This window comes from Physeter macrocephalus, chromosome 2, assembly GCF_002837175.3.
Source record: "Physeter macrocephalus isolate SW-GA chromosome 2, ASM283717v5, whole genome shotgun sequence".
Lineage (NCBI taxonomy): Eukaryota > Metazoa > Chordata > Mammalia > Artiodactyla > Physeteridae > Physeter > Physeter macrocephalus.
Genome location: NC_041215.1, coordinates 40,392,945 through 40,415,980, shown reverse-complemented (window position 1 = coordinate 40,415,980; position 23,036 = coordinate 40,392,945). Strand labels below are relative to the sequence as shown.

Here is a 23,036-nt window from a genome sequence, read left to right as displayed (position 1 = left end):
TGTGCTTCCTGATTCTAAACCTGTGCACTTCATTGTTACTCCATAGGAAAAAGTTTGCGCCTGATTCCCCTTCTAGGTTATAAATACTAGAGAGCTTCCTTTTTAAAAACAATTTTTTACCTTAAAGTTTATTTTATTGAAGTATAGTCGGTTTACAATGTGTTAATTTCTGCTGTACAGCCAAACAGTGATTCAAGTTATACATATACATATATATACATTCTTATTCTTTTCCATTGTGGTTTAACAGGATATTGAATATAGTTCCCTGTGCTCTGCAGTAGGACCTTGCTGTGTATCTATTCTCTATAGAATAGTTTGCATCTGCTAACCCCAAACTCCCAGTCCTTCCCTCCCCCACGCCCCCCCGCTTGGGAACCACAAGTCTGTTCTCCACCTGTCTGTGAGTCTGTTTCGTAGATAAGTTCATTTGTATCGTATTTTAGATTCCACACATAAGTGATATCATATGGTATTTGTCTTTCTCTCTGAGTTACTTCACTTAGTGTGATCATCTCTAGGTCCATAGAGAGCCTCCTTTTTTGAGAAGCCTCCTACCTTCTCTCTTATAGCACCAGGCAGAGTTTCTGTCATATAATTAGCAGGCAATATAAGCCTTTAATGCGTACAAGAAGGGTAAAACAGAATACTTAGGATAGTAGAGTAACACTAGGATATTCTGGTGACATGTGTTTTGTTAAGCCCGTTACTCAAGACTAACTTAAAGCTTCTGTGCTTTTTGATACAGCTCTTGGTAGAGGGCCTGAATCTGTTAGTTGCTTATACATAGCAATGTAATCAAGGCACAAAGCCTCTCATATACCACACGCGGCACCCTGATGTATAACTATCAACAAGGAAAGGATTAATTACACGGTGCTAGCTGCTGTGGATATCAAATTGAACAAGAGAGAGTTTTCATCCCTGGAGATATAGAGGCGGGCATTTAAACAACTGACTGCCATACAGTGTGTGACGGACCTCCCATGAGGTTTGTGTAGGGATCAGTGGGGCCATAAATCCTGCGGAGGCGAAGTGGAATGAGGGTAGGACTCAGCTCTAAGAAGGGGCAGTTAGGAAAATCAACCCAAACCCTATTTGGATCGAAATTACAAGTTCCCGAGCCTTGTGGGTGAAAAACCCGTCGGCCACGAGCTTACCCACTGAACTTCCGACATCGAGGCTACCGCTGGGGTGTGGATTCCGGCCCTCGTACGTGACCTGGGCCAAGTCATTGCGAGGCCGTGGCAACCCCGTTACTGCTAATGGGGTGTCATCAGCCTGGCAAGTGGTGGCGCCAGGCGGAGGTCCCGCCTCGGGAGCCTCGGGCCGGCGTCCCGACAGCCGCCTGGAACCCTGCCCGCCACGCCCACAGTCCCCAGACCTATTCGGATTCCTTCACTGGAGCAGTGATCACGTGCAGCGCGTCAGCCGCCGACAGGAGGAAGTGGAGGTGGGCGGGGCATGCGTGCAGAGCCCGCCCCTCCCGCCCGAGGCGGCTTCTCATTGGCGAAGCTTCCTCCTCACCCCGCCCAAGGCTGGGAAGCTCCGCTTTGGATTGGCTAGTAGGCTCCCGATGGGCGAGGCCTCCGGGGGATGGGCGGGAGCGGAAGGCAGGGCGCGCTCTCGAGGGGCGGGGTTGCCTAGGCGACGCCGGGCGCGCGCTCGGGGGGGTGGGGAAGCGAGCCGGCGGCTCATTGACAAATCGGCGGGGCAGGGCTGGGGTCCGGCCGCCGGAGGAGGCGAAGGAGCGGGCGGGGCGGGTTTAAGGGCGGGGTCCGGTGCGGACGGCCAGGCGGCGCGGGACGGGTCGCAGGTAAGGGTGTCCGCACCCCGGCGGGGCCCTGCGGGCGGGGTGAGGCGCGCGCGGGGGGGGCGGGGGCGCGCCCCGGGCCGAGTGGCCCCTGGCCCCGGCTCCGCGCAGGGCTGTGGCCGGAGGGCGACCTGGGGGCGGCGGCCCCGCTCGGGCCGGGGGGGGGGTCCTCCCAGACCCGCTTGGGGCGGAGGAGATGGGGGCGGCGCCCCAGCCGTCCCCCCGAGTCCGCCGCTCCTTCCCTTGTCCCGCAAGTGGCCTCTGCCGCCACTTCCTGCCTTTCGGGCCTCCAGCCGAGGAGGGTCCACTTCCTCAGGCCCTTAGTCGCCGCTGCGGTCAGGGTGAGGCTGTGAATGTTGCACAAACTTCTTAGCGCCTCAGGAGCTTGGCCGTGGACGCCCGGGGGCCGCGCTTCGGAAGTTGCGCGGTCTGCTGCGTGTTGGGTTTGCTGCCGTCCTGGGGCTGAGCGCAAAGTTGCCGCCCCCCCGGCCCAGCTCCCTTCCGCGAGGGGCTGGCGCTGGGGCGGCTTCTCCCGGGGCGCACCCGGACCTGCCCGTGCGCCTCGTCTCGCCCCCGGTAGGTCTAGGAGGTCGTGCCCGTGGTGGGTTCACACGCTGGTGCCGAGACAGCTGCGCCCAGGCTGCTCGTGGGAGCAGAGTCCGTTCTGTGCTCGTTTTCGGGTGAATTTTGGAAACGTTGGAACTTTGATGTTGCTTTCAGGTGAGTCTTCCGGAGAGAAGCTCTTGTGTCCCGTGGACTCGTTTAGAATTGCCATTGGGAGAAACTTGGCTGATGGCTCGTTGGAGTTATCTGTGACTTGGTTTTGTCCCTTGTAGAACAGTGAACTTTCTGCTTTGTCCCGGTTTCCTAACCTCATTTTTAATTTTTTTTTGGTTAGGTTTTGAGGATGGATGGATAGTGGGCACTGATTGTCAGAGGGCTAGTGTATCTTTCAGACGGGTAAATGACCCATATTGTAAGAAGAGCAGCAAGATTCTCGGATGTCAAAGTTGGAAACAGTTTAAGGCAGTGTTCCGTCAACCTGGAACAAAATGATTGTAATGTCGAAGTTCTCAGATGCGGGGTGAGCGGGAAAGGTAGCCTTGAATATTGGGAAGGACAGGAGGGCAAGGTGCGAAGACCCAGGTTCTGAAACTTTATTCGTGGTGTGATCTTGAGCACAGCTTTGCACTTCTCTGTGCCGCAGAGTCCACAGCTGTAAAAAGGTAGTCGTTATCCTCCTTGTTAGGGCTAAACTAAGTAAGGAACGCTGGAGGCGTCCTTTGTGGCAGTGGGGGTTAGGGTTAGGGGTGGGAATAAGGCCAGGGACACACATCCCTCGTGTGTGGCTTCAGTTGCTACAGCTAGTCTTTCTCCTGCCGCATCTGGGTCTTCCCTTCCTTTTCTATTCATGTTATTTCCCATTGGAAACAGTGACTATTCTGACCCGAGGTGTCAGCAAGATTTCCCTATGCCCAAGGAGTAGAACCTTTCCCAGGGTTTCGTGTGGAAAAAAGTGGGGGGATAACTTATTAGATGTCTTTTGGGAATACGGGACTGGACACATAAAGATAGGAAAACAAGAATAGGGCCGCAAATGGGATCTCAGTGGTCTTGGTAGAAGGTGGAAGAGGTGGAAAAGTTCTGATTTCTTGCCTTAATTCTTCAAGGTTCTTGCCTTGGTGGAAGATGGCTTGAGATTCTGGAAATGTTTAGACCACAGGGTTGAGATAGTTCTTTGGGCTGCATCACCCAATCCCACAATAAGTCTTTGCATTCAGTTACTAAATTCTTATCCACCTAGAAACATAATTGGAGCCTCTTTCTGAAAGCTGAATGTGGAGACAGTGTAACAACCTAGAGCAACAGCACTGAGAGATCCTGGCAGCTCTTCTGAGGCTTCCAGGGCAACTTGTCTCAGGGTGATAGCAAGAGTCCCACTTTTCACTGGCTCCAAATCCAGCTTGTCCTTGACTTACTGAGGTTACGTCCCGATAGACCCACCATAGGTTGAAAATATCGTAGGTCAAAGATGTGTTTAATATGCTTAACCTGCTGAACCCCATTGCTTAGCCTGGCCCACCTTAGACCTGCTCAGAGCACCCCCATTGCCTCCAGTTGGGCAGAATCACCCAAAACAAAGCCTGTCCTGTAATAAAGTGTTGAATATCTCATGTAGCTTATTGCCTTCTGTACTCAGGGTGGAAAACAGACCGGCTCTGTGGGAATGCAGGGTACGGACTGGTCCTGTATGAGCTGTTCCCCCCTTGTGTTCCTGTGGCTGACTGGGGCTGTGGTCCAGCATCACAGAGAGGAGTTTTGTTTTTTTTTTCTTTAGTTATTGAAGTATAGTTGATTTACAATGTTGTGTTAGTTTCAGGTGTACAGCAGAGTGAAACATATGTATGTGTGTATATGTTTTTCAGAATCTTTTCCATTATAGGTTATTACAGGATATTGAGTAGAGTTCCCTGCGCTGTACAGTAGGTCCTTGTTCACCTGTTTTATATAGAGTAGTGCGTATACGTTAATCCCAAACTCCCTAATTTACCTCCGCTGCCTCCCATCCCTCACCTGCTATCCCCTTTGGTAACCATAAATTTGTTTTCTGTGTCTCTGGGTCTGTTTCTGTCTTATAAATAAGTTCATTTGTATCATTTTTTAAAAAGACTCCACATATAAGTGGTATCATATGATACTTGTCTTTCTGTCTCTGACTAACTTCACTTAGCATGAGAATCTCTAGGGCCATCCATGTTGCTGCAAACGGCATTATTTCATTCTTTTTTAAGGCTGAGTAATATGCCATTGTATATATGGACCACATCTTCTTTATCCATTCATCTGTCAATGGACACTTAGGTTGCTTCTTGGCTACTGGAGTAAATAGTGCTGCTATGAACATAAGGTGCAAGTATCTTTTTGAATTATGATTTTCTCTGGATATATGCCCAGGAGTGGGATTGCAGGATCATATGGCAACTCTATTTTCAGATTTTTAAGGAACCTCCATACTGTTCTCCATAGTGGCTGCACCAATTTACATTCCCACCAACGGTGTAGGAGGGTTCCCTTTTCTCCACACCCACTCCAGCATTTATTATTTGTAGACTTTTTGATGATGGCCATTTTGACCGGTGTGAGTTGGTACCTCATTGTAGCTTTGATTTGCGTTTCTCTAATAATTAGCGATGTCAAGCATCTTGTCACGCGCCTATTGGCCATCTGTACGTCTTCTTTGGAGATGTGTCTATTTAGGTCTCTGCCCACACAAGAGGGTATCTTACCGCATATTGCTAGCCCGGGAAAAGATCAAAATCCAAAATTTGAAGTAGCTTTCTACTGAATGCATATCTCTTTTACACCATCATAAAGTTGAAAAATCGTGGGTCACATCCTAAGTTGGGGGCTGCCTGTACACAACATACAGCCTGTTGGATGTTTTTCTAAAGTGAATGCGTGTTGCTGAGGAGTCTGAATGAAAGAGAGCTGACTGAGTACCAGAGAAATGGAGCCCTTCCCTCATCGTGTGGAGGGGGCCGGGGTGGGTGCGGAGGGGGCCGGGGTGGGTGAGGAGGAGGGGGAAACCTGATACTTACTGAGCATCAGCTATCTGCTCGCACAGACCCCCTGATCTAACCAATACCACTTAAGTGTCTGGCCTTGGAGATTTGACCATGAGCTGTGACCTCCGTTCTTTTGGTTCCTAGGAATACAAATACGGGTGTGCACGTGTACATACTGGATGTTCCAAAAAGTAGAGGGGCCAAGCAGACATGAGGGCAGGGCGTGTGAGCTTTTGGGTGGGTGATGCTGAGTGTCAAAGAGGGAAGGTACGTGTGGTTCCTATAGCAACTGCAAAATACCAGCCAGGTCTCAATTTCAAGTTTATGTTACTCTTAAAAAAAAAAGTAGGGCTTCCCTGGTGGCGCAGTGGTTGAGAGCCCGCCTGCCGATGCAGGGGATGTGGGTTCGTGCCCCGGTCCGGGGGGATCCCACGTGCCGCGGAGCGGCTGGACCCGTGAACCATGGCCGCTGGGCCTGCGCGTCCGGAGCCTGTGCTCCGCAACGGGAGGGGCCACAGCAGTGAGAGGCCCGCGTACCGGAAAAAAAAAAAAAAAAAAGTAAGTGCTTATCATTTTCCTGAGTGTTCTCTGTCATGGTTGTAGACCAATCTTTGAGGAGTTTTTGCCTTTTAAAAAATCGAAGTCTAAATGCAGAAACAGGTGCTATCAATAGATAATGGCTAATACATTGTTGTCTTTGTTGCTTTTGTCATTGCTTAGTGGGCAATATGTATACAGTATGATTTAGGCCCACTAGATTGGGAATCGACATACAGAATATTGAGTTAGGTCTCATCCAAATTAAAGCATTCCAAGCTATGTAATTTTGCTTAGTATACGGCATGAGTTGAAGGAAATAGAGTAGTTTGGTGCTGTGTGGCTGCCCGCCTCAAAAGTTTGTCTGTCTTTTGAGTGAATTTTCTACTGCTATGTAAATTGGCCCAAACTTAGCAGCTTAAGACAGCAGCCATTTATGATCACAGAGTTTCTGAAGTTCAGGAGCTGGGAGCAGCTCGGCTGGGTGCTCTGGTTCAGAGTTTCTCCCGCGGTTGTGATCACTGCCCCGAGATGGGGGACTCACATGCCTGTGGCCTGGGGGCCTCAGTCCTCCCCACGTGGCTTCTCCACAGAGCTCTGCACAACCTGGGCGCTCACCTTCTCCCCGGGGCAAGTGACTTGAGAGAGAGAGAGAGAGAGAGAGGGAGGGAGGGAGAGGAGAGAGGGAGGGAGAGGATGATCAAGATGGAAACTGCCATGTCCTGGTGTCTCCTCTTGGAAGCCATGTGTCATGCCTTCTGCCAGCGCATGGACCAACGTGGTGCAGTGTGGGAGTGGGCTGCCCTGGGGACGCCTGAGGACTGTTGGCATTCTTGGAGGCTAACTACCACAGTTTCCTTTTGAAGGTTTAGTTTCATACGCTTCCTGAAGTTTGTACCATAGGAGATTAAAATGCAGCTGGAGTTTTCACTATTCTAGAAACTTTTCATATTATACTTGAAACGTTATGTTCTTTTCTTCTCCTTCATTGTCAGATGCTAGGATTAATTAGCCAAATATGCAATAGCTTTGGAAATTAGAAATTAAAATCTCGCTAGTCCCTAAACCAAATGGAACAGCTGAGGTTTTTTTTTAACCCTGGAACAAATTGGTAAAAAATTATTGCCAAAATGATCTCCTTGATGAACAGCTTAAAGTCAGTCATTAATCATCTGTGTATTTTTAAAAAATAAAACTCACTGGCAAAGTAGCTGAAAAAATCTTGGAGAATTTGGGTGATGGACACAAGGCTGTTTATTAAATGCTTCTTCCTGCCTTTATGTGTGTGTGAAACTTTCCACAATAAAAAGTTTTTTTGAAAAGGGGGGAGGGAGAAAAGATGCATAATCACAGGAAAACGTTTTCTAGAGCCCTGATGCTAAGACCAATAAATAAACTATGGCATTCTGGGGTGGGGGGGCAGGAAGACCCTCTTCCAGTTACCATAAAGCTTTGGACAATATTTCTCTGCTTAGCAATTCTTCATTTCTCTTTTGAAACCCTAATACATTTTAACCATCCACCTGGACAGAAGGGCCTTATTCTTTTAGCTTCTAGATGAAATCTTTCTGGAGTGTCCATACGTGGAGAGAAGAATTTAGGGATCCTGAGCCGGAAGGCTGAGTCAGTTTTCTGAGTCAGGTTTCTTTCCGTCTCTAAAAATTCTATGATTCTAGTTCTTTCGTGTAACAGATATCCTTTGACTCAAGCATATTTATAACAAGAAGCTTCATAAATCATGTTAAATTGTAACTTCAGCAAATGAAATCTTCTGAGAATTGCTTCTGTTCATTCCAGCCCAGTTCAAGGCTGTCGGACTCATCAGGAGGCCAAGTGGAAAAGTCAGCACAATTTGCCGTTCCTTTCTTCCTATTTTTGGCTCTTTTCCCATCCGCTGCCCCAGTTTATGAGCTAGTGTCTTATTTTCCTTTCTCCTCTCCCGTTGTCCCCTCCTTCCTCCCGCCAGTCAAAACAGGAAAAGATGGGTGGCCAGTCAGCCATTGCGGAATAGCTGATCCCATCGTTAGGACTGGATTTCAGCCAGCGTGGTACCTCTTCTGACCCTTGCATATTAGGCCTTTTTAAAATCTCAAATTGCATATGTTCGTTCAGTAAAGTCTGCCATTTTTTTAACTTCTAAAGGGGTTCTACACCCGATTCCAAGGTGGGGTGGGTGAGGGCACACTGAGAAACCCTCTGCCACCAGCGGGGCATCCTTCATTTCAACCCGACCGTGACACTCTACCCAGGGGTAGCGCCAGACTCCACAGCTCAAGGGCTCAGTCCTGCAGGACTGGCGCCGCTTCAGACACCAGTCGCGGGTCCAGGTCGTCACTTGTGCTTCCGACCAAGCGGCTACAGATCGGAGGTCCCCGTGACACCCTGATTGGGTTCCAGGTGCCAGGTCGTCACCTGCACTCCTGACCAACTGGCTGTAAAGCAGAGGTTCTCACCACCCCCTGCTTGGGTTCAGTTAATTTGTGGGAGTGGCTCACGGAACTCAGGAAGTCCATTTACTCGTTAGATGACCAGCTTATTACAAGGGATGTGAATCAACAGCCAGGTGAAAAGGTGCACAGGGTGAGGTCCCAGGCACAGGAGCATGTGTCCTGTGGAGTTCGGGGCCCCCCACGGTGGCACGTGCCACCGTGTGCTCTGGTTCTCCCACCTGGAAACGCTCCTCAGCGCCTTCTTTTCGGTTTTTATGGAGGCGCCGTCACACAAGCATGGCTGATCCAATCACTGGCCATTGGTGATTGATTCAACCTCTAGCCCCTCCCTCCTCCCCAGAAGTCAGGGGGTGGGGCTGAAAGTTCCAGCCCTCTTTTCAAGGCTGGTTCCCCAGAGTCCCCTCGCCAGCCTAGCCCAGTTGTGGTGGGAAGGCGCTTGTTATGAACAACAAGACACTCGCATCACCGTTATGGCTCTGGATCATTTTCAGGAAGTGAGGACAAGTGACCAAACATAACATGAGGTGCACCCCTCGCTCTTGTCATTCAGGAAATTCCAGGGGTTCTGGGGGCTGTGGGCCAGAAGCTGTCGACAAAGACATATGAGAACTCTAATTAGGTCATCTGAATGACCACATATATATTCCTTATAACTCACAGTATCATAACCTCCTAACTAGTGTAAAGCCTGTCCACAGTCCCCGTGTCCACATTCCCTTAGGCCAAGCCTGCTGCGTCGGCCCCATCTGCTCTGGGCCCCTCTGCTTTTCCACACTGTAGCCACAATGATCTTTTCAACGTATAAGTCTAATTTTGTCACCCATTTGCTTGTAACACTTGGAAGGCTTTTCCGTGCACTCAGCAGAAAGTCTAAACTCCCTAAACTGCTGGGCCTACTGGCCCTTACTTTCCTCTCTACCTTCATCTCATGCCAGGCTCTGCCTCTTTCTTTCTGCTCCAGGCAGCCACATGGATCTTTCTTTAGTTGCTGAGTGTACTGTGCTTCCTCTTGCTTCCCATCTTCCTAAAAGCCAGATGAGGAAAGGGGTCCTGCGCGCGACAGTCCTTGGCCTGTGCTGGGAGCTGAAGGAAGGCACACTGGCTGGGGAAGGCCGGTGCACGGTCTCGGGGGTGACGGTGGGTGGAGGGTTTGGATTTCGTTCCTGGTGAGCCGTTAGTTAGCGGGCCATAAACACGCGTCCACTTGTAGGGGCTTTTGTTGACAGCAGGGGCCATGTGGAGGAGAGGTTGTGGAGAGGCTGGAGTGGCGAGCAGGGGTCAGTTAGCAGGTCGTGGCTGGGCCTGGGTCGTGGAAGCAGATGGCTTTGGAGTGTGACTTGGAGGTGGAATCAGTAGAACTGGCCGTGAATTGAGGTGGCAGAGGGGCAAGAGGGGTCACAGGTGACTCCTGGGTTTCTGGTTTTAGTGACGAGTATGGCTGGCCATGGGGCGTCACGGAGAAGGAGCAGGTTTTAAGGGGGAAGAATCAAGAGTTCTCTTCTGGGAACGTTAAGCTGGAGATTCTTGTGAGACACCCAAACGGGGAGAGGTGGCCCAAGGCAGAGGAGGTGGAGGAGCCTGGACGTCAGGAGAGCACCCTGGGCTATGTCCTGAGAGCTTGGGGGCTACAGATAAAGCTGCTGAGACGGATGAGATCCCCACAGGGGAGAGTGGGGAGGTGAGGGGGAAGGCTGAGCTCTGAGGAGGACTGACACGGGAAGCCAGGTAGAGGAGAAGTACCTGACGGGACCCCCTGCCAGGGGGGCAGCAGGGCCCCGGGGGTGGCGGCGGGTGCAGCTGCAGGGCCCAGGGGGCCGTGTCTGCAGGGAGATGCAGAGGGCTCTTTGCTTGGCCCGCCAGGCGCCTTCCCCTTGCTGGGCACACTTCTGTCTCAGCTGCTGCACCCTCGTGTTTGAGAGGAGCGAAGAGGAGAAAGAGAAGTTTAGCTGGAGTCTGCAGCATGGAGTTTATCGGCGACCCTGACAGGACGGTCTCGCTGAACTTGTGCTGGGGGAGGGTGCCGGGTCAGAGCGGACTCGTTTGGAGGGGGGAAGTGCAAGGCCCTGCCGTTCAGAGGGGCTCTGTGGCGGGAGCTGTGTCTGGGCGGTGCTGGCAGAACCGAATGCTGGGCTGCACCCCAGACCTGCTGAGTCAGAATGCGCGTCTGAACAAGATTCCCAGGGAATCTGCCCGAGAGGCACTGGCACAGATAGCCAGGCCCACGGAGAAATTGTGTCACTGGCCAGAGGGGCGTACATGTTTAGGACGAAGGTTAAACAGAGCGTGTCTGTATGCTGTTGGGGGGGGATCCCGTAGGGAGGCGAAGGCTGATTCGCGATGCAGGGAAAGGAGGGTGATGGCAGAGTGAGGGCGAGGGGGCAGCTCGGAGTCCAGAGCCTGCAGGAGCCCAGGAGGAGGTGGCGTGGACGCCGCGGCTGGGGGTTGGGAGGGCGGCGAGCTCAGTGGCCTCCGTGTGGGGAAGCCGAGGCCAGGTCACGGGGGCAGAGGGAGCGTGGCGAGGGCCTGGGGAGCCTCCCAGGGAGATTTCCAGGAAGCGGGGAGTGCCTGCCCGTCCGCCTTGTGACCCTGAGCGCCCGGCCCGTGACCTTTCCTGAGGCTGGGTGCATCGCTGGCTTTCCCGCCCCGGCAGCGTTTTTCCTCCGCCCGGGCGCGGGTGCTGGGAAGCGTGCTGAGCCGGAGGGAGAGGCTGCACGCTCTCTGCCGGGGACGGAGGGGCGTGGGTCCGCGGGGGAAGCCGCCGGACGCTGGGCTCTCGTGTCCAGAGGCGGAGCGTGCCGGCGGCCGCACGTGAGCCGCTGAGCTAGGGGTGGGCCCGGGGCTGCCCGCGGGAGGACGTGACTCTGAGCGTGTGCCCCGCCGTGCCTTAGCCTCGGCTCCTCGGCCACTTTCTCTCTCAAGACTTTCTAGCATAGCAGAGTGATACTCCAGAGGCGAAGTGCTTACTCAGAGCCAGGTATCGCGATAGGGGCTTTCTCGTTTCTTCATAATGACCCGGAGGATGCAGATCTCCTGTGTGTTTTATGCGTCACACGGAGGCTGAGAAAGGCAACTTAACCAAGGTCGTTAGCTCCCTAATGGCAGGCTCCAGACTTCAAGTTGAGCGGCTTTTTCTCCTGATCCACACTGCGGTTGGTATATAGCTACTTTTAAAAAAGTTGTGGTGAAATATACATGACATAAAATTTACCATTTTGACATTTTTTGCGTGTACAGTTCAGTGGCGCTAAGTACATGCACGTTGTACTTGATGACAGTGGCGTCATCACCACTGTCCCGACTCCTAAGCACTTTCATCATCCCGTTCTGAAACTCGGTGCCCAGTGGACACGAAGCGCATCCTCCTGGCCCCTGGCCCCCACTGGTCTGCTTTTCATCTCTGTGACTCTGACTGTTCCAGGGCCCTCGGATAAGTGGAATCACAAGGGGTTTGTCTTTTGTGGGAGCTTATTTCACTCAGCCTGTTGTCTTCAAGCTTCATCCATGTTGTAGCATATGTCAGAATTTCATTCCTTTTTAAGGCTCAACAATATTCCACTGTATGGATGGGCCACATTTTGTTTTCCATTCATCCATCTATGGACACTTCCACGTTTTAGCTATTGTGAATAATGCTGCTCTGAACACGGGTGTACAGATATCTGTTCAGGTCCCTGCTTTCCGTTCTTTGGGGTGTATAATAACTGCTTTTTGTTGTACATTTCCTCTCAGCTCTGTGTTTTATTGATAGAACTTGGGCTCTAGTTGCCTCTGCATTTCTGTCTCTTGATGAGCTTTCTGATCCACGCACTTCAGGCTTTCACACCACGTTTGAAGGTCTCTCCCACCCCACCCCACCCCAGGCCACCCCGCGCCACCCCACCCCACCCCAGGCCACTAATGGAGTGGCACAGTGTCCAGCTCCGAGTGAGGGTTCTGAGGCAGGACGGCTGGGTGGCCACTCCCAGCCCTGCCACCGACCAGTTAAGTGACCTTCCAGGTCACATAGCTCTGTCTGCGTGCATGTGATGTGCTAGCAGATAATGCAGAAGTGGTGGTAGCACGTCTCTAAACAGGATCTTACTTGGGTTAGTCATTCGGGGGACAGGGCCTTGTACGCTAGTTCCAGACTTGACCTTCAGCTGTCGGGAAGTGAAGCAGCTCCCATGTCTCCACGGCACCCTGTGCAGGTGGAAGGAGCTCAGGTCTAAATTGGTGGCCCGCTCCAAGGCCAGTGAGATCCCCAGATTCCCTGGGGGGTGAGGGCCTGTTGGGAGAGGTCTTTATTTCGGAAATAATCACACATTCTTAAACAACCAGAGCTTGCCAATTACCCTCCACCATTTCTTATTGCTTAGCTTGTAGCTCAGCAGAGTCATCCTTCAAGGAAATAAACTTCTCAGAGTTTACCAGTTACCACTTGTCCTTTTGAGGCCTCCCAACCCAGACGGAGAACTTGCTTTTCTTATCCACCACGGATTGAGTATCTCCTAAGTGCCAGGCACACAGCACACAGGATGAATGGGCAGCGGGACAGACCTCATCCAGTGCAGCTGTGGGTGGTGTTGACAGGCCTAGGAGCCTGCGTAGACTGGGAGGGTCAGCTAAGCTGAGCGGCGGGCTGTCCAGGAAGATGAGGGAGGAGATATTCAGGCGGCCACTCCATCAGGAGGAAGGAACAACGTGTGCCCAGAGGTACAGACCAGAGGCAGGTGCTTAGGAGGAGCAACTCTGAGCTTTCTGGCTTTGTGTTAGTGAATTGAGTTTGTTTGCGTTTAAGATTGGTTTTTTTTTTTCCCCTTTGTCGGGAGAACAGATAAAGAGATATGCTTTAGGGAACAGAAACACCTAAAACAAATTTCCTTAGGCACACTGGGAGCACTAAGTTGTTTTGCAGATCTAATTTCAGAAGAAAAAAAAACAGCAAAAACTTGCAAAGGAACTTAGATCATTTAATTCAACTTCCTGATTTTCATAGACATGGAAACTGAGTCATACCTGCATGGCAAGATAAAAATATTCTGTTCCCGGTGCTGGGGGCAGTAGCAGCTACACACAGGGAGGGCGCCCTGGAGTTTCCTTCTCGGAGTCAGTACACGTGGGAAAGGCTGAGAATACAGAGAGAAACTGAGCGCTCTGATAACCGCAGTTGTTTCCTGCCAGGACCGTCACTCCTGGAGTCCCCGTTTCGTGAAAAGCAGTAAGAACATGCAAATTTACCAACTAGAGTTGTTTGCTAGAAAGATTTGCGGGAGGGCTCAGCCGCGGCCCTCGTGAGTCTGGCTGTGGAGACCCCTGGCTGGGTGACCAGCAGCCCCTGGGACTCAGGTGCTCAGAGCAGCTGTCCTGCCCTTCCCGTCACCTGGCCATCCAGGTTCAGCTGTCCCCTGCAGGGGCCTGGGCTCCCTTCTGAGAGGCAGATCGGGTACGAGACGGCCAGTCAGAAAGGTCGCTGCCAACCAGATAGCAATCAGATGACCATAAGTGCTCATTTCAAGCAGTGGGTGAAACGATGAGACTCTTAAAGAATATTGAAATAACAACCTTAAGAGATTAAAATTCTTTAGTGACAAATTCTCAAACCTTAAAAAATATAAACTAATGTTATCCACTTGTCAAACTTTGCTTTTGAAATAAAGAAGTAGTGGCTTACAGTTTTTAGGCTTTTGACCATAAGTACTGGAAATAAGATATGAATGAATCCCCAAGTGTCAAGTTTACGCCATGCGCTAGATTTCATGATGACCACAGTTTGGGTAAAATCCATGTTATTTAGGTTGCAGCATGATTTATGTGATGATAAAAGGGAAATATTCCTACAGTGACAGGATACAAGAGGGAAAGGCAACTCTGGGGCCTGCCCTCAGGGAGCTTCAATTATTGTGGAGTGAATAGCAAAAAGCAAGTAAGTAGGAAAAAAGAAAGGAACTGCAGGCTGGGCTCAGGGCAGTGAGAGAGGCAAAGGGCAGAGGTGGGGGATGCGAGGGGCGCCTGAGGCCGGGTGGTCTGGGAGGCCTCCCTGAGGACGTGATGTGAATGTGGAAGCCCACGGGACAAGGAATCGAGTCGGAGCGTTGACTGCGAGAGGCCTGGGGTTGGGAGGGGGCGATGCTTGGGGCAGAGTAGCGGGCCACGAGGTTGGAGAGGGGAGACCCATGATGGGAGAGCAAGTTCTGGTCCTAGCGGCGGCGTCCGGGTCCCTGGACATCAGCTGTGTGAGCCAATCGGTGACTTTTCTGCTTAAGCTACTTTCACCTGGGGCTTCTGTCACTGTGGACAAGAGTCCTAGACATACAGGGGCAGGGCAGGGGGACTCCCTGGAAGCCCCTTCAGCTGTATGTAGAGTTCATGCTTTATTCATTCGGGAGGAAGTGCCTCTGTGTCGTGTATTCCCCCCGGCCCTGCCTGGGTCTCACTCCCCGGACTTGAGTTGTTTGTGTACTTTGAAAGCCAGGTGTGCTGTCACCTGGTGCCCTCGGTGGGAAGGGATAGAAGTGTCAGGTAAGCAGCCTCACACCCAAAGGGGTTTTTTTTTCTAATTGAAGTAGAGTTGATTTACAATGTCATGTTAGTTTCAGGTGTACAGCAAAGTGATTGAGATCTATATCTATCCTTTTTCAGATTCTTTTCCATTATAGGTTATTATGAGATGTTGAATATAGCTCTCCCTGTGCTGTACACACACATGGTAAAATTCTATGTATGCTTTCCCAAGAGAAACAATCTTTAAAAAATTTTCTTTCCCGTTTACTCGGGGCTCCCCTATTTCTGAAGACTTTAAAACTTCAGTGTGAAGATATGGAGATGGTTGTAGTACTTGAATTTGCAGAACAGAAGTTACATAGAAGAGTCTATGATGAGTAAGATTCTCTAGTTAGGAGGTGAATATGAAGAGGAAAAGCATTCACTTGATGGGCTGAATGAAAAATAAAGAGATCGTCTCTAGGGATGACATCAGAGAGTTAAGCAGTGATATTTCTCATCTCCATCGAGATGCTAGAAACTCAGGAAAATAATTTTGAATCAGTTTGTGAAAAGTGAATCAATTTTCTTGAGATAGCAATGAACCATGGCCCTTGCAAAAACAAAGGTGGTAGCACAGTGTTATCTGTGAGACTGTCAGCTAATAGTCATTAGAAAATAAGAATTCCAGTTGAAGTTAGATTCATGGTTCCAGCCAGATGAGTATTCTAATTGCTATGGAATTAAGGTGATAACTGATTCACTCTGTTATAAAGCAGAAATGAACACACCATTGTAAAGCAATTATACTCCAATAAAGATGTTTAAAGAAAAAAGAAAGAATTAAGGTGAGAAAATGGCTCCCATCTTAGTTAATTCATTCAATTAATATTTAAATATGTTTTCTGTGATAGGTAATGGGTGAAATCGTGGTAAACAAAATACAGACTCTGTTCTCAAAGAACGCAGAGTTTAATGGGATGGTTTTCAATCTGGGTGTGCGTTAAAAGAAAAAAGAAAGAATTAAGGTGAGAAAATGGCTCCCATCTTAGTTAATTCATTCAATTAATATTTAAATATGTTTTCTGTGATAGGTAATGGGTGAAATCGTGGTAAACAAAATACAGACTCTGTTCTCAAAGAACGCAGAGTTTAATGGGATGGTTTTCAATCTGGGTGTGAATTGGAATGGCCTGGGCAGCCTGAGCACCTAGGTCTCCATGTGCCTAAATTGGAATCTCTAGGGGAGTGGGACCCAGGCACCTATATCTTTGTCCTCATTGTTTTAAAAACTTTTCAGTGTGAAATTTTCAAATATATATAAAAGTACAGAGACTAATATAATCAACTACCTTGTATCTGTCAGTCAGCTTCAACAGTTTATGGCCAATCTTAGTTCATCTACATCCCTACTTCCTCTCTCCCCCCTTGATAACTTTGAAACAAATCCCATATATCATTTAGCTTCTTTTGTAATGAGGTTAGATGTAGTCACTTGAAATTTTTTTAAACAATAATTCCTTAATATTATCAAATTCAGCCAGTGTTCAGAATTCCCCAGTTTTCTTGTGTGTGTGTTTGTTCAAACTGGGATCCATATAAGGCATGTATTTCAGTCAGTTGATATGGCTCCTAGGTCTCATAATTTACAGGTTCCCTCTCCATCTTTCTTTTTTCTTGCACTTTATTTGTTGAAGAAACTGGGTGACTTATTCCATAGAGCTTCCTACAGTCTCTGTGTTGCTGATGGTGTGTCTGTGTGGTATGTTCAGCATTTTCCTCTGTCTCCTGCACCTCTGGTAAATCAGTAGTTAGATTTAGAAGCGTTTTTGTCAAGACTACATCATTGATAATTATGTGTCTTTTTCAAGATGTCAGGTTGTCTCTTTTTGTAATGTTAGCAGCCATTGATACTAGATTTCTTGACTCAGGAGGAGTTGCAAAATGGTGATAGCCCCAGTTCCATCATTCCTTGATAAGTTAGAATATTTTGTAAAGGGAAACTTTGCTTCATCTATTATTTGGTCACCAGTTAGTACAGTTTATATAGGAGAAGCAAGATACCTTTTTAATTCTTTCCCTTAATTTACCAATTTTTTTTTTTTGAGAATACTGGGGGCATTGTACATGAGGTTGGAAAATGGCCTCTCAAAGATTTAATTTACCAATTTTTAAAATAATGAGTTGTTTCACTAGTCCTCCAAAGGTGACAAATAGGTGCTTTTTTAGTTTCATTGTGAACAAATTAGGTGTGTTTTGATCCATTGCAGTTATTATCTTTATTGATCTTTAATTGTCCATCTTTGACCCATCTCTTCAACTTGGCTTCTGAGCATGTGTGTGTGCCTGTGCTTGCACAGGTATGCATTTAAAAATTATTATTTTTGTAGCTAACAGCATTTATTGCTAAACTACAAAAAGAACCTCTGGGGAGGGCTGCCACTTTAATTGCTTACCTTCTAGAATCAGTGTTCACAATAGAACAATCAGGAGACATTTCCTTAATGGAACATTGATGAGATATGTGCCATAGTACGTGTTATGGAAAATTATTTAAAATGTGTCCTCATTTTTATTTCTTAAAACTCTTCCCTCATCGTTCATTCACTCTTTACACATTCTCTGGGCATTTCTAGGTCTCTGATTCACTGCAGGCCCTGGAGGCACACATAGGAATAAGATACTACCTACCTATCTGTCCAGGGAGTGTGTGAGAGACTGTTTACAAATAACCACAAGTTTGTGTTGTGTCGTTAAAAGGATAGGGACGCAGGGGTTCAGTGCTGTCAGTTCCTATTCTCACACACATGCACACTCATATGTATAGTCATTTTGTCACAACGATGTCTAATTTGGTGTCAGGTGCTAGGAAATAGGAAGGCTGCGTGTCGACTTTCAGTGTTAAGGGAAACGATGCCCCCTGAGTAGACAGTGTCACTGCGCTTTTCTTTGTCATTATTCAGCATTTACAGCCCCTGCAATCTGTTTCCTGTGTTCCTTCATATTTGAGAGTGCTGCTTTTTTGTGGGGGAGGGTCCTTCATGACCTAATTTAGATCGGATTGTTCCTGATTTGGATCATAACAGGAAGTGGTCTGAACAGTTGGGATTTGTCTTGACACTCAGAATAGTGCTGCTTGTTAAAATGCAGAGTCTGATTCATAAATAATCTATGGAGACGCTTTAAGACCATGAAAAGTATCCTGTTCCTCATTTAAACCTCCCCTTTAGCTTTAGCATCTTACTAATGATTCTTGCCTGAACCAGTCTTTACTCTGATAGTTGCAAAATGTTGGGTTTTTTTTTTCACTTTCCCACCTGTACGTTTATCAGTCAGCCTTTGGTGTTCTACTCTAAGCAGGAGCCCTCCTGTCTCCCTTTGTTTGTTTAATATTTACTATAGGTATGGATTCATGAATTCCTTGTTTTTCAGTGGTTTGTTTTCATTACTGTCCTTAATTATTTTGGTGCTTAGATTGTCCCAGATTTAGGATTGTCTTCCATTTTGATGATTTAAAGGACTAAAAACTTGAATAATATTCTAAGAGACTTAAATATTATGATTATGGCCTATTAGTAATATCCAGGTTACCACCTTCAAGTCATATTATCTGGAGAAAAAGTGCTAAATGCCATTCTTTGCACGTGTACAGTGTTTGATCGTTTCCCGTGTGCTTTTGTGTACCATGTAACCCAGGACAGATGAACTTTATGAGGACTGAAGAGTACTTTTTTTCTACATGTTCAAATTCTCGTTTCATTTTCATGACAACCCTCTGATACAGACAAGGTTGACTCTACCTACTGATTTGTTCTCTCCCAGCTTAAGTTTAACGCAAGACTAATGACTATATTAGCCCATGGGATTGGGGGGCAGTAGAAACCACACACATTTGCATGCTTTATGTATCTATACCTTGATTTGCTTTCAGAATGTTACTTCTCAGGGGAATACGTGTTCTTGTATTTGAATCAGTGCTAAGTGGTAGAGAGCCCCCTCTAATATTAGTGTGTCCTATAGAACATTACGTAGGAAAACCATTTCCCAGCTCTTTTGTCTCCTTGCCAAGCCACCTAAATGAAGCTGTCTTGGTTTTCTGTACGGGAGGGTGCATGTTCATTCTTACCCCATGCCTTACAGTTAGGTTGGGCTAGGGGACCCACCCGCAGTGGCTCCCTGCTTTCTCTAGGATAGGTTTCTTCAGACAGCATTTTAGGCTCATTTGTAGATGAACCGTCTATCTTTTGAGATGCAAGGCCCTGTCACTTCCCCACCCCGTACCTGCGCTTCCATGTCACGTGATAGCAGACCCGCCAGGACGCTTCATGCCTCTGTTGCTTTGCATGCCTTCCGTTATGCGTGGGAAGCTTCGCCCTCTCAGCCTCTCTGCTGAGTGAACTTGGACTCCATGTCGAAGCCTTTCTGGATCTTCTTTTCCCAGAGTTCATCATGCTTTCCAACAGACCTTGTAGCATCTTTATCACTGCATGTGGGCAGTTCTATTTCCATGCTTTGTTTATACATCTTTCCTTAGGAGATTGCATTTTCTAAGGGCAGAGGTGCACAGCTTAGCACAGAGTAGTGTTTAAATGGTTTTTTGGGACAAAAACGAAGCCCACTATAGAGCTTTCCGGTCGGTAGGTAGAGACGTATTAAAGGGTGTCTGTTGGTGTGTTTCCCAAGTCCTCAGTAAAAAACTTCTGACTGTAAGGTGTGAGCCTGCCAGAACTTGGCGTTATGGGCCCCGATTCCCCTTGTTGGAAGGTCTGTGTTGTGGCTTTTGTGTACTGGCGATGAACCCAAAGAGTTCATGGAAGAGATTAAGAGGTTTGCAAGCCCCTCAGAGATGGTTCTGGGAGAAGGATAATTGCTTTGTAAACAATGGATGTCTGCTGAAGTTAGGGATGGCGTGTACTGATGTCTACAGTTTCCATGGAAACACATCAAAAAGTAAGATGGATTGATGGGTGGGTCAAGGGAGGCCCGATGACTGGGTTTGTGATAAAGCAAATGGAGTAACATGTTGATTGTAGAATCCAGGGCTGCGAATACGGGTTCACTGTGCAGCTCTTTCTACTTTTCTGAAAACTTGGAACTTTTGCCAATAAACTGTTCGGGGAAGGGATAGCTGTGTTATTTTTTAAGAACATGTTTATGGGCGAGGCACATCTGTTATAAACATTAAGTCGTCGGCGTGACCTTCCTGAGCCTCACTGACTTGTTTTCTTCCTGGTATTTCTCCTCCTCTGTAGCTACCTCCTTCACATCTCAGTTCTCCCTGTTAAGAACATCCCCTGACCTGCTCTGATCTAGATGTCCCTCCTCTGTGACCCCAGAGCCCTTGGATACTTCTGCCGTAGAATTTGTCAGCCACACTATAATCATCGACTAATCTTCTGTAACTAATCACTGGACTTTGAGTTTCTGGAGTGCAAAGACTGTTTCTGGAATGCTTTCGGTACAAGTAACGAAAGACTCAGAATGGTTTAAACAAATAGGGGTTTATCATCTCCAGTTACAGGAGTCTGGAGGTCGGCGTTTGCAGTTTCCGGGATTGGTCCAGGCTGACTCTCCTGCCTTGCCCCTCATCGTGTCAAGTGCTCACGGGTTATACAGACTGGAAAGAACCACCATGGTTGTTTCAGTTTTTGAGCTTTGAGCACAGATGTTTTGGCAAATATCTCTGGATTTGTTCAACAGTCTTCAATCCATTTATTGGGGTTTCTTCTAGAGAAACTGACTTTGTGTTTTGAAAATAGCAGCTCAGAGTTAGATGTCTACATGTGTTTGAAAGCACCCCTGCCCCTAATCTGGAAAAGGATTTCTCCATTTTCATACAACTATAATAATTCATGGAAGCAAGGCTGCTTCGGAGAAATCGTGTGATGGGCTGATGGTCTGGAGTTTCCAGCCTCAGGCACTGACCTCAGTCCTGTGGGGAGCAGCTGTGGACCAGAAATTAGGCCCAAAGCAGCTTCACCTTCCAGAGTCTTTGGGGGAGGCTGGCTCCTCGTCCCACTTTACCCTGTCTTAGTCACAATTCAAATGTGCTTAATTATCTAGTTAATGGCTTAGAACGCTTATGAAAAAGCACGTCATTAGAAAAGGGAGGGTGGACGGAGGGTCCAGCTTGAGGGGAGCCAGCAGACATGTGATGCCACCCAGAGCAGCCGGTCACACGACTGGTTTCCTTAGTGATGACGGTCCTTGAATCATCCGGAAAAGCTACGAGTATGATCAGTCTTCACTGCTTACGCAGACAGGTAGCTATACTACGTGAAAAATAACATGCAAAACTACATAAATATGATCTCAGAAAGGTCTTAAATATGGATTAAAATATAAGAATATACAGATTAAATTACGGGCAGGAAGTAACGCTGTAATAGCGAATATCTCTGGGTGACAGGATTTTTCTCTTTTTTTTTTAAAGATAGTTTTGTGTATTTTCTAAATTTTCTACTGAGCACCGAAGCGGGGGTCAGAATATGTCACCCCAAAAGATGCCACTTTGACGTAAGGATTATTTTGAGCTGAAGGCAACTGAAAAGTAACAGACACAAAGAAAAGTTCTACCTTCCCCTCTCCACCAGGAAGGGCGGGGCGATCCTTAATCACCCAGAGGAGGCCCCGAGGAATCGAGGTAACGCCCCTTCCTCACGGCCGGCTGGCACCCTGTGTCAGTTTCCCCCTCCCAGAAGTGCAAGGCCCCCTCCCTTGTCTTGTCACTTCCCTGCAACATTCGTTGTTCTTTGGTTAAGATGCTCTGTGAGCCCATGTCCCACCACCCGTGGAGCCACCACTACCGCGCTCCCCTGCGTGGATGCGAGATGCATCTGTTCAGAAGCCTCTGTTTTTCTCTCCTTGATCTGTCTCTCGTCAGTCCGATTTTCAGGGCCCCAGCCAATGAACTAAGATGGGTTTGTTTTTCCTCCCTACATTGTTATTACTTTTCATTTTAAATACTTAAAAAAGGATTGTGGACATTCAGAGTGATTCTTGTTCAACTCCTGGCCTCCTGATAATGCAGTTTCCCCACATTTTGCCTCTGCCTTTGTTAAAAATGATCAAATAATACTTTTTATAGTGGCAGTCTGAAAAGTCCTACTCGTTACACACGCCGACTCTCCTGGTGGTTATTTCCGTAGGTGTTTCATAGGTCGGGCCCCTGTTGTGGGCTTTGGTTGTAGGAATCCTGAGCCGGCTTCGCTGCGTCCCCCGCAGAGCTTGTAGTCTAGCACCCTGAGCAGCCTGGGGTTACTCTTGATGTCGCTTCCTGGCCTTGGGGGAGTGCTGCGGTCACAGCTTCAGGGCACATGTTCCTACGGCCAGGGCTCAGGCAGACATGCTTTCCTTGTTGTCCTCCTCTGTTGGTGCTGTAGGGGAGCAGGTACCATCACAGAATAGGTCTCTTTGGCATATTAATAGTTTTAAGTTGGTTGTTTTCCGGGAAACAGCAGGCGTAGAAGAAATTCTGAAAACCAAGTAGGAGTCACCGTTTTGTAAGAGACAGGGACATTTACCAGGGGAATCTCCGTATGCAAGGGCGTCCCCCTCGCTGTACCAGGAACACGAGGACGACCGAATCTCTAGCAGCTCCTAGGGGTGGGGAAGGTAAGGACTTCAAGGACCTTCCTGTAAGAGACAGGGACATTTACCAGGGGAATCTCCGTATGCAAGGGCGTCCCCCTCGCTATACCAGGAACACGAGGACAACCGAATCTCTAGCAGCTCCTAGGGGTGGAGAAGGTAAGGACTTCAAGAACCTTCCCCTTGTTTACCCGGCCTTCCCTGGTCACCTCTCATAACCGACTCTCCCCATCCTCGACATCCTCTTCTGCCTTTAGGCAAGGACGGTATCTAAGGTGAGGGCTTCGGCCGTTTGAACAAGGTACTCAGGTTGTCTGGGTCTCTCCCAGGTCCACACGTTACTAGACTTTGCTGATTTTCTCCTTTTAATCTGTTTCATGTCAGTTTAATTCTCAGACCAGAAAGAAGAGCCTAGAAGGGCGGAGGAAATGTCTTCCTCCCCGACAGTGGACCGACATTTTGCTCGTCCATTCTTTTTTTTTTTTTTTTTTTTAATAGATTTATTTATTTATTTTATTTTTGGCTGCGTTGGGTCTTCTTCGTTGCTGGGTGTGGGCTTCTCATTGCGGTGGCTTCTCTTGTTGCGGAGCACGGGCTCCGTAGTGGCTCGCGGGCTCAGTA

The 23,036-nt window shown here is 48.3% G+C and overlaps 1 protein-coding gene across 3 annotated transcripts in view; it reads left to right on the top strand.

Annotated features, from left to right (window-relative positions):
- Nucleotides 1-1,735: 1,735 nt before the first annotated feature.
- RALB (RAS like proto-oncogene B) overlaps nucleotides 1,736-23,036 on the top strand; it is a 39,677-nt gene continuing 18,376 nt past the window's right edge. The window contains exon 1 of one of the 3 annotated variants that reach the window (XM_024117089.3): nucleotides 1,736-1,816. The gene's annotated coding sequence lies outside the window, so the exon portion shown is untranslated. Of the gene's footprint in view, nucleotides 1,817-2,394; nucleotides 2,534-22,555; nucleotides 22,575-23,036 lie in introns of those variants that run through there. The other 2 variants (XM_007127877.4, XM_007127878.4) reach the window with 2 other exon arrangements.